The sequence below is a fragment of the Arachis stenosperma genome, chromosome 1 (genome assembly GCF_014773155.1).
Source record: "Arachis stenosperma cultivar V10309 chromosome 1, arast.V10309.gnm1.PFL2, whole genome shotgun sequence".
NCBI classification, from domain to species: domain Eukaryota; kingdom Viridiplantae; phylum Streptophyta; class Magnoliopsida; order Fabales; family Fabaceae; genus Arachis; species Arachis stenosperma.
Genome location: NC_080377.1, coordinates 22359630 through 22371592, shown reverse-complemented (window position 1 = coordinate 22371592; position 11963 = coordinate 22359630). Strand labels below are relative to the sequence as shown.

The following is an 11963-nucleotide window of genomic DNA, read 5'->3' as shown; positions in this document are numbered from 1 at the left end:
AATTCTTCAAAGAAGAAAAACACATGGCAGCCGAAAACAACAACAATGCCAACAATGCAAGGAAGGTGCTGGGTGACTTCACTGCACCTACTCCCGACTTCTATGGGAGAAGCATCTCTATCCCTGCCATTGGAGCAAACAACTTTGAGCTTAAGCCTCAATTAGTTTCTCTAATGCAACAGAATTGCAAGTTCCATGGACTTCCAATGGAAGATCCTCATCAGTTTTTAGCTGAGTTCTTGCAAATCTGTGACACAGTCAAGACTAATGGGGTTGACCCTGAGGTCTACAGACTGATGCTATTCCCTTTTGCTGTAAGAGACAGAGCTAGAATATGGTTGGACTCACAACCTAAAGATAGCCTGGACTCTTGGGAAAAGCTAGTCAATGCCTTCTTGGCAAAGTTCTTTCCACCTCAAAAATGGAGTAAGCTTAGAGTGGAAGTCCAAACCTTCAGACAGAAGGATGGAGAATCCCTCTATGAAGCTTGGGAAAGATACAAACAATTAATCAGAAAATGTCCCTCAGACATGCTTTCTGAATGGAGCATCATAGGTATTTTCTATGATGGTCTCTCTGAACTATCCAAGATGTCTCTGGATAGCTCTGCTGGAGGATCTCTTCATCTGAAGAAGACGCCTACAGAAGCTCAGGAACTGATTGAAATGGTTGCAAATAACCAATTCATGTACACTTCTGAAAGGAATCCTGTGAACAATGGGACAAATCAGAAGAAAGGAGTTCTTGAGATTGATACTCTGAATGCCATACTGGCTCAGAACAAGATATTGACTCAACAAGTCAATTTGATTTCTCAAAGTCTGTCTGGAATGCAAAATGCACCAAGCAGTACTAAGGATGCTTCATCTGAGGAAGAAGCTTATGATCCTGAGAACCCTTCAATGGAAGAGGTGAATTACCTAGGAGAACCCTATGGAAACACCTATAATTCTTCATGGAGAAATCACCCAAATTTCTCATGGAAGAATCAAGAGAGACCTCAACAAGGTTTCAACAACAATAATGGTGGAAGAAACAGGTTTAGCAATGGCAAGCCTTTTCCATCATCTTCTCAGCAACAGACAGAGAGTTCTAAGCAGAATACCTCTGACTTAGCAACCATGGTCTCTGATCTAATCAAAACCACTCAAAGTTTCATGACTGAAACAAGGTCCTCTATCAGAAATTTGGAAGGACAAGTGGGTCAGCTGAGCAAGAAAGTTACTGAACTCCCTCCTAGTACTCTCCCAAGCAACACAGAAGAAAATCCAAAAGGAGAGTGCAAAGCCATAAACATGGCCGAATATGGAGAGGAAAGAGAGGAGGTGGACGCCACTGAGGAAGACTTCAATGGGCGTGCACCAACCTCCTCTGAGTTCCCCAATGAGGAACCATGGGAATCTGAGGCTCAAAATGAGACCATAGAGATTCCATTGGACTTACTTCTGCCATTCATGAGCTCTGATGAATACTCTTCCTCTGAAGAGGATGAGTGTGTCACTGAAGAGCAAGTTGCTAAGTACCTTGGAGCAATCATGAAGCTAAATGACAAGTTATTTGGAAATGAGACTTGGGAAGATGAACCCCCTTTGCTCACCAAAGAACTGGATGACTTGTCTAGGCAGAGACTGCCTCAAAAGAGACATGATCCTGGGAAGTTTTCAATACCTTGTACCATAGGCACCATGACCTTCAAGAAGGCCTTGTGTGACTTAGGGTCAAGTGTAAACCTCATGCCCCTCTCTGTAATGGAGAAGCTAGGGATCTTTGAGGTGCAAGCTGCAAAAATCTCACTAGAGATGGCAGACAACTCAAGAAAACAAGCCTATGGACTTGTAGAGGATGTTTTGGTAAAAGTTGAAGACCATTACATCCCTACTGATTTCATAGTCCTATAGACTGGGAAGTGCATGGATGAATCCATCATCCTTGGCAGACCCTTCCTAGCCACAGCAAAGGCTGTGATTGATGTTGATAGAGGTGAGTTGATCATTCAAGTGAATGAAGAATCCTTGGTGTTTAAGGCTCAAGGATATCCCTCTGTCACCATGGAGAAGGAGCATGAAGAGCTTCTCTCAAATCAGAGACAAACAGAGCCCCCACAGTCAAACTCTAAGTTTGGTGTTGGGAGGCCACAACCAAACTCTAAGTTTGGTGTTGAACCCCCACAGCCAAACTCTAAGTTTGGTGTTGGGAGGTTCCAACATGGCTCTGAGTATCTGTGAGGCTCCATGAGAGCCCTCTGTCAAGCTAATGACATTAAAGAAGCGCTTGTTGGGAGGCAACCCAATGTTTTATAATTATCTATTTCTTTTGTTATTTATCTTTTTGTAGGTTGATAATCATAAGAAGTCACAAAATCAATGAAAAAAGCAAAAACAAAATGAAAAACAGGAAGAAAAACAGCACACCCTGGAGGAAGATGTTGCTGGCGTTCAAACGCCAGTAAGCCTAGCAGTTGGGCATTTAACGCCCTGTCTGGCACCATTCTGGGCGTTTAACGCCAGAAAGGGGCACCAGACTGGCGTTAAACGCCAGAAAAGGGCAAGAACCTGGCGTTAAACGCCAGGAATGGGCACCAGCCCGGCGTTTAACGCCAGAAATGGCTCAAAACGTGATTTTGAGCAACATTTGGTGCAGGGATGACTTTTTCTTGACACCACAGGATCTGTGGACCCCACAGGACCCCCACTTACCCCACCACCACCCTCTCTCTTCTTCCTCCATTCACCAATCACCTCAATACCTCTTCCCCAAAAACCCTTCACCTATCAAATCCCATCTTTCTCTTCACCACTCACATCCATCCTTCATAAAACCCCACCTAACCTTCCATTCAAATTCAAACCACTTTCCCTCCCAAACCCACCCATAATGGCCGAACTCCATCTCCCCTCTCTCCTATAAATACCCTTCTTCATTCCTTTATTTTCACACAACCTAAACACCACTTCTCCCCCTCTTTGGCTGAATACATAGCCATCCCCTTCTCCCTCATTTCTTCTTCTTCTACTTTCTTCTTTCTTCTTTTGCTCAAGGACGAGCAAACATTTTAAGTTTGGTGTGGTAAAAGCGTTGCTTTTTCGTTTTCCATAACCATTTATGGCATCCAAGGCCGGAGAAACCTCTAGAAAGAGGAAAGGGAAGGCAAAAGCTTCCACCTCCGAGTCATGGGAGATGGAGAGATTCATCTCAAGGGTGCATCAAGACCACTTCTATGAAGTTGTGGCCTTGAAGAAGGTGATCCCTGAGGTCCCCTTTTCACTCAAAAAGGGTGAATATCCGGAGATCCGACATGAGATCCGAAGAAGAGGTTGGGAAGTTCTCACCAACCCCATTCAACAAGTCGGAATCTTGATGGTTCAAGAGTTCTATGCCAATGCATGGATCACCAAGAACCATGACCAAAGTGTGAACCCAAATCCAAAGAATTATCTTACTATGGTTCGGGGGAAATACTTGGATTTTAGTCCGGAAAGTGTGAGGGTAGCGTTCAACTTGCCTATGATGCAAGGAGATGAACATCCTTACACAAGAAGGGTCAACTTTGATCAAAGGTTGGACCAAGTCCTTACAGTTATATGTGAAGAGGGCGCACAATGGAAGAGAGATTCAAGAGGCAAGCCGGTTCAATTGAGAAGGCATGACCTCAAGCCCATGGCTAGAGGATGGTTGGAGTTCATTCAACGCTCAATCATTCCCACTAGCAACCGGTCCGAAGTTACCATAGACCGGGCCATCATGATTCATAGCATCATGATTGGAGAAGAAGTGGAAGTTCATGAGGTTGTAGCCCAAGAACTCTATAAAGTGGCGGACAAGTCTTCCACCTTGGCAAGGCTAGCCTTTCCTCATCTCATTTGTCACCTCTGTTATTCAGTTGGAGTTAACATAGAAGGAGACACTCCCATTGATGAGGACAAGCCCATCACCAAGAAAAGGATGGAGCACACAAGAGACCCCTCTCATCATGAGATCCCTGAGATACCTCAAGGGATGCACTTTCCTCCACAAAACTATTGGGAGCAACTAAACACCTCCCTAGGAGAACTGAGTTCCAACATGGGACAACTAAGGGTGGAGCATCAAGAACACTCCATCATCCTCCATGAAATTAGAGAAGACCAAAGAATCATGAGGGAGGAGCAACAAAGACAAGGAAGAGACATTGAGGAGCTCAAGCACTCCATAGGATCTTCAAGAGGAAGAAAGAGCCGCCATCACTAAGGTGGACCCGTTCTTTGATTTCCTTGTTCTTTATTCTTCTGTTTTTCGAATTTTATGCTTATGTTTATCCATGTTTGTGTCTTGTGATCATTAGTGTCTTAGTGTCTATGCCTTGAAGTTATGAATGTCCTATGAATCCATCACCTTTCTTGAATAAAAAGTGCTTAATTGAAAAGAAAAGAATTGCATGAATTTTGAATTTTATAACAGTTTAATTGTTTTGATGTGGTGGCATTACTTTTGTCTTCTGAATGTATGCTTAAACAGTGCATATGTCTTTTGAATTTGTGGTTCATGAATGTTGGCTCTTGAAAGAATGATGAAAAAGGAGACATGTTACTGAGGATCTGAAAAATCATTAAAAATGATTCTTGAAGCAAGAAAAAGCAGTGAATACAAAAAAAAAAAAGAAAGAAAGCAAGCGAAAAAAAAAAACCGAAAAAAAAGAAGAAAGAGAAAAAGGAAGAAAAAGAGAAAGAAATAAAGTTGTGATCCAAGGCAAAAGAGTGTGCTTAAGAACCCTGGACACCTCTAATTGGGGACTTTAGCAAAGCTGAGTCACAATCTGAAAAGGTTCACCCAATTATGTGTCTGTGGCATGTATGTATCCGGTGGTAATACTGGAAGACAGAGTGCTTTGGGCCACGGCCAAGACTCATGAAGTAGCTGTGTTCAAGAATCATCATACTTAACTAGGAGAATCAATAACACTATCTGGATTCTGAGTTCCTAAAGAAGCCAACCATTCTGAATTTCAAAGGATAGAGTGAGATGCCAAAACTGTTCAGAGGCAAAAAGCTGAAAGCCCCGCTCATCTAATTAATACTGATATTCATAGATGTTTTTGGAATTCATTGCATATTCTCTTCTTTTTATCTTATTTGATTTTCAGTTGCTTGAGGACAAGCAACAATTTAAGTTTGGTGTTGTGATGAGCGGATAATTTGTACGCTTTTTGGCATTGTTTTTAGTATGTTTTTGATATGATATAGTTAGTTTTTAGTATATTTTTATTAGTTTTTAGTTAAAATTCACTTTTCTGGACTTTACTATGAGTTTGTGTGTTTTTCTGTGATTTCAGGTATTTTCTGGCTGAAATTGAAGGTTCTGAGCAAAAATCTGATTCAGAGACTGAAAAGGACTGCAGATGCTGTTGGATTCTGACCTCCCTGCACTCGAAGTGGATTTTCTGGAGCTACAGAAGCCCAATTGGCGCGCTCTCAACGGCGTTGGAAAGTAGACATCCTGGGCTTTCCAGCAATGTATGATAGTCTATACTTTGCTCAAGATTTGATGGCCCAAACCGGCGTTTAAAGTCACCTCAAGAAATCCCAGCGTTAAACGCTGGAACTGGCACCCAAACGGGAGTTAAACGCCCAAACTGGCATAAAAGCTTGCGTTTAACTCCAAGAAGAGTCTCTACACGAAATTGCTTCATTGCTCAGCCCAAGCACACACCAAGTGGGCCCGGAAGTGGATTTTTATGTCATTTACTCATTTCTGTAAACCTTAGGCTACTAGTTATCTATAAGTAGGACCTTTTACTATTGTATTAGAGGACTTTGGTAGCTATCTTCGTTTTATGCTATCTTAGATCATTGGGAGGCTGGCCATTCGGCCATGCCTAGACCTTATGACCTCATGATATTTTTTACACGTTTCTTGTGTATTTTACACAGCATGAGTCTCTAAACCCCATGGTTGGGGGTGAGGAGCTCTGCTGTGTCTTGATGGATTAATGCAATTACTCCTGTTTCTTATTCAATCATGCTTGCTTCCATTCTAAGATAACACTCGTTCTTAATCCGGATGAATGTGATGATCTGTGACAATCATCATCATTCTCAACTATGAACGTGTGCTTGACAAACACCTCCGTTCTACCTTAGATTGAGTAGTTATCTCTTGGATTCTTTAATCGGAATCTTCGTGGTATAAGCTAGAACTGATGGCGGCATTCAAGAGAATCCGGAAGGTCTAAACCTTGTCTGTGGTATTCTGAGTAGGATTCAATGACTGGATGACTGTGACGTGCTTCAAACTCCTGAAGGCGGGGCGTTAGTGACAGACGCAAAAGAATCACTGGATTCTATTCCGGCCTGATTGAGAACCGACAGATGGATAGCCGTGCCGTGACAGGGTGCGTTGAACATTTCCAATGAGAGGATGGGAGGTAGCCACTGACAACGGTGAAACCCTACATACAGCTTGCCATGGAAGGAGCCTTGCGTGCTTGAAGAGGAAGACAGTAGGAAAGCAGAGATTCAGAAGATGGAGCATCTCCAAAACCCCAGCCTATTCTCCATTACTGCATTACAAGTAACCGTTTCATGTTCTTTTGCTTTTTACAATCAATCCTGATAATTTCTGATCTCCTGACTAAGATTTACAAGATAACCATAGCTTGCTTCAAGCCGACAATCTCCGTGGGATCGACCCTTGCTCACGCAAGGTATTACTTGGACGACCCAGTGCACTTGCTGGTTAGTTGTGCGGAGTTGCAAAAGTGTGATTGCAATTTCGTGCACCAAGGAGCATCCCTCCCTCCTACTGAGATCTCTGAAACCTTTTTGGATGAGCAATTGTTTGCTATTCAGGAAGCTCTGTGGTTTGCAGAATTGCAAACTATAAGACACAAGGTTTTCCTTCTGTAACCATGAAGAGGAAGCATGAAAAGCTTCTCTCACTGCAGAGTCAACCAAAGCCCCCACAGTCAAACTCTAAGTTTGGTGTTGGGAGGCCACAACCAAACTCTAAGTTTGGTGTTGAACCCCCACATTCAAACTCTAAGTTTGATGTTGGGAGGTCCCAACCTTGCTCTGATTATCTGTGAGGCTCCATGAGAGCTCACTGTCAAGCTATTGACATTAAAGAAGCGCTTGTTGGGAGGCAACCCAATATTATTTAATTATATCTATTTATTTTCCATGGCTATTTTATGTTTTCTTTAGGTTGATGATCATGTAAAGTCACAAAAACAAATGGAAAATCAAAAACAGAATGAAAAACAGCATGAAAAACAGCACACCCTGGAGGAAGATCATTCTGGCGTTTAAACGCCAGAAACAAGCATCTGTCTGGCGTTTAACGCCAGAAACAAGCACCAAGCTAGCGTTTAACGCCAGAAACAAGCATCAGTCTGGCGTTAAACGCCAGAAACAGGCAGCAGTCTGGCGTTAAACGCCAGGATTGCACAGTAAGGGCATTTTGTACGCCTAATTGGAGCAGGGATGCTAAATCCTTGACCCCATTGGATCTGTGGACCCCACAGGATTCCAACCTACCTCACCATTCAAATTAAAACCATTTCCCTCCCAAACCCACCCATTCACACAGTTCCATCTCCTCCATCTTCTCCACTTCTTTCTTCTTTTGCTCGAGGACGAGCAAACCTTTTAAGTTTGGTGTGGTAAAAGCATTGCTTTTGTTTTTCCATAATTCAGTGGTAGAGCAATTGACTGCAGATCAAAGAGCTATGAGGAAAGAGCAACAAAGGCAAGGAAGAGACATAGAGGAGCTCAAAAGCACCATTGGTCCTTCAAGAAGAGGAAGACGCCACCCTCATTAAGGTGGACCCATTCCTTAATCTCCTTGTTCTTATTTTCCTGTTTTTCGTTTACTATGCTTCATGTTTAATTATGTTTGTGTCTTTACTATATGATATCTAGTATCTAAGTGTCTATGTCTTAAAGATATGAATGTCCTATGAATCCATCACTTTTCTTAAATGAAAATTGTTTTCTGAAAAAGAAAAAGAAGTACATGAATTTCGAATTTTAAAATAGTTTAATTATTTTGATGTGGTGGCAATACTTTTCGTTTTCTGAATGAATGCTTGAACAGTGCATATGTCTTTTGAATTTGTTGCTTATGAATGTTAAAATTGTTGGCTCTTGAAAGAATGATGAAAAAGGAGAAATGTTATTTGATAATCTGAAAAATCATAAAAATGATTCTTGAAGCAAGAAAGAGCAGTGAAGAACAAAGCTTGCAAAAAAAAAATGCGAAAAAAAGAGCAAGAAAAAGAAAAGCAAGCAGAGAAAGCCAAAAGCTCTTTAAACCAAAAGGCAAGAGCAAAAAGCCAATAGCCCTTAAAACCAAAAGGCAAGGGTAATAAAAAGGATCCAAGAATTTGAGCATCAGTGGATAGGAGGGCCTAAAGGAATAACATCCTAGCCTTAGCGGCTAAACCAAGCTGTCCCTAACCATGTGCTTGTGGCGTGAAGGTGTCAAGTGAAAACTTAAGACTGAGCGGTTAAAGTCGAGGTCCAAAGCAAAAAAAAAACAGAGTGTGCTTAAGAACCCTGGACACCTCTAATTGGGGACTTTAGCAAAGCTGAGTCACAATCTGAAAAGGTTCACCCAGTTATGTGTCTGTGGCATGTATGTATCCGATGGTAATACTGGAAAACAGAGTGCTTAGGGCCACGGCCAAGACTCATAAAGTAGCTGTGTTCAAGAATTAACATACTGAACTAGGAGAATCAATAACACTATCTGAATTCTGAGTTCCTATAGATACCAATCATTCTGAACTTCAAAGGATAAAGTGAGATGCCAAAACTGTTCAGAAGCAAAAAGCTAATAGCCCCGCTCATCTAATTAAGACTGATCTTCACAGATGTTTTTGGAATTCATTGTATATTCTCTTCTTTTTATCCTACTTTATTTTTAGTTGCTTGGGGACAAGCAACAATTTAAGTTTGGTGTTGTGATGAGCGGATAATTTATACACTTTTTGGCATTGTTTTTACTTAGTTTTTAGTATGATTTAGTTGGTTTTTAGTATATTTTTATTAGTTTTTAATTAAAAATCACATTTCTGGACTTTACTATGAGTTTGTGTGTTTTTCTGTGATTTCAGGTATTTTCTGGCTGAAATTGAGGGAGCTGAGCAAAAATCTAATTCAGGCTGAAAAAGGACTGCTGATGCTGTTGGATTCTGACCTCCCTGCACTCAAAGTAGATTTTCTGGAGCTACAGAACTCCAATTGACGCGCTCTTAATTGGGTTGGAAAGTAGACATCCAGGGCTTTCCAGCAATATATAATAGTCCATACTTTGCGCAAAGATAGATGACGTAAACTGGCGTTCAACGCCAGTTCCATGTTGCAGTCTGGCGTCCAGCGCCAGAAATAGGTTACAAGTTGGAGTTCAACGCCCAAAACACGTTACAACCTGGCGTTCAACTCCAGAAACAGCCCAAGCACGTGAGAGGCTTAAGTCTCAGCCCCAGCACATACCAAGTAGGCCCCAGAAGTGGATTTCTGCACCAATTATCTTAGTTTACTCATTTTTTGTAAACCTAGGTTACTAGTTTACTATTTAAACAACTTTTAGAGACTTATTTTGTATCTCATGACGTCTATAGAACTGGATTTTATATTCCTTGGCAGCATGAGTCTCTAAACTCCATTGTTGGGGGTGAGGAGCTCTGCAGCGTCTCGATGAATTAATGCAATTGTTTCTATTTCTCCATTCAAACGTGTGTGTTCCTATCTAAGATGTCCATTCGCGCTTAATTATGAAGAAGGTGATGATCCGTGACACTCATCACCTTCCTCAATCCATGAACGTGTGCCTGACAACCACCTCCGTTCTACATCAGATTGGATGAGCTTTTCTTAGATTCTTTAATCAGAATCTTCGTGGTATAAGCTAGAATTGATGGCGGCCACTCTTGAGGATCCGGAAAGTCTAAACTTTGTCTGTGGTATTCCGAGTAGGATTCAAGGATTGAATGGCTGTGACGAGCTTCAAACTCGCGATTGCTGGGCGTGATGACAAACGCAAAAGGATCAATGGATCCTATTCCAACATGATCGAGAACCAACAATTGATTAGCCGTGCTGTGACAGAGCATCTGGACCGTTTTTACTGAGAGGATGGGAGGTAGCCACTAACAATGGTGACACCCTACATACAACTTGCCATAGAAGGAACTTTGCACTTTTCCATGGATGGAATATTACATTACAGAAATTCAGAAGACAAAGCATCTCCAAAACTCCAACATATTCTCTATTACTGCATTACAAGTAATTAATTCACGCTCTTTTATTTTTCTAATAATTCAGACTGATAATTTTAATTGAAATCCTGACTAAGAATAATAAAATAAACATAGCTTGCTTCAAACCAATAATCTCCGTGGGATCGACCCTTACTCACGTAAGGTATTACTTGGACGACCCAGTGCACTTGCTGGTTACTTGTGCAGATTGCAAAAAGTGTGATTGCAATTTCGTGCACCAGTTTTACATCTTGATACCTTCTGATATTCCTAAAAGCTAATTGAGCAATGCATTATGTTGATTGCCTTTGTGTTTAGCTTCACTTTCTTCTTGCCTTCATCATTCCATTCGACTTTTTCTTTGGGAGTCACCACTCCTTCAACGCTTGTCTTTGTTGGGATTCGTAGACCGTTCATAATGATCTTCCAAATGTTGTAATCAACAGAATGCACAAATATCCGCATTCTCTTGTTTCAGTAAGTGTAATTCTTGTCATTGAAAAAGGGAGGTCTATTGTTAGACTGACCCTCAGTAAGTGTGTAAGCCATAATATTTGCACCCATGTTGTTAGCCATTAGATCTTTGCTCCAGGCTGTGAAGTTTGATTCCTTGAGACCGAACTCTTGATACCAATTGAAGGTTCTCACTTGTCTAGAGAAGAGGGGTTGAATCTATGGCATCTTTTAAACTTGTACACTTTAAATTTGAACTGGATTTAATTAAGTGTTGCTGTTGAGTCTGTAATGTTGATTATGTAGGATATAATTTTATTTTGTCTCTTACCGATTGATCAGAAACAGAGCAAACAAGTTACTTTTCTAAGCATTCTGAGTTACTGTGACGTCCGCTAGATTGATTATGTAGGAGACAATTTCATTTTCTCTCATGTCGAATGAATACAAAAATAGAGCAGAGAAGAGAAAATGATACGGCCATATATCTTGATTCAACCACCTTGTGCAATGTGGCCTACATCCAGTCTCCACCATAACAGTGGTACAATCTCCACTATCTTTCACAAAGATTACAATCATCAATTCCCTAGAATTCCACCTAATGCTATCTGGAACAAACCAAACTTCTATCCAAACTTGATTTAGTTAGGTTCACTCCTTAGACTTTCAACCACTAAGTGCTCACCCAACTTAGTAAAGGAATATTCTCAAGATCATGAATACAAAATAGAAATACATGCAAAAGAGATTAAAATATTTTTCTGGCTTTTCTCCATGAATACTTTTTTGTCTTTTCTCTCAATAGCTTTTACTGATACCTCAATTAATGCATTTTTTCATTGATAAATAATAAAGAAAGATAAAAATTAAAGAACAAAAAATTTAATGTAAACCATGAAGGAGAAGGTTAAGCTCGAAAGCTATAAAGACTCAAACAATGTGTTCATTCTCCTTGCTTCAATTGTTGGCCATTTTTTAACCCTTTTAAATAAGAGTAAAGCTTCCAAAACTTGAACTTGGTTGAATACCTCTGACTTTGTTCTTCTTTTCCAAAATTCAGAGCAGAAACGCAAAAAAGAGATTGGACAACAATGGTGATTAGAGTTGGCTTGAACTCTTACCTAGCTGCTTCTTTTCCTTCTTTTTTCTTTTGGCTTCAATAATCTAAACCATTGATCCATTCTTTAGCCCCAAATTTTAATTGTTACCTTTGATTTACAACAAAGATACACAATCTCTATTTTTTTCATCTTATTCGAATGGTGCA

The 11963-nt window shown here is 40.7% G+C and overlaps 1 non-coding gene across 1 annotated transcript; it reads right to left on the bottom strand.

The window, feature by feature from the left end:
- Nucleotides 1-428: 428 nt before the first annotated feature.
- On the bottom strand, nt 429-536 carry LOC130948947 (small nucleolar RNA R71). Its single transcript, XR_009073301.1, has one exon. It is a non-coding gene; the product is annotated as a small nucleolar RNA R71 (small nucleolar RNA).
- Between the last annotated feature and the right edge of the window lie 11427 nt (nt 537-11963).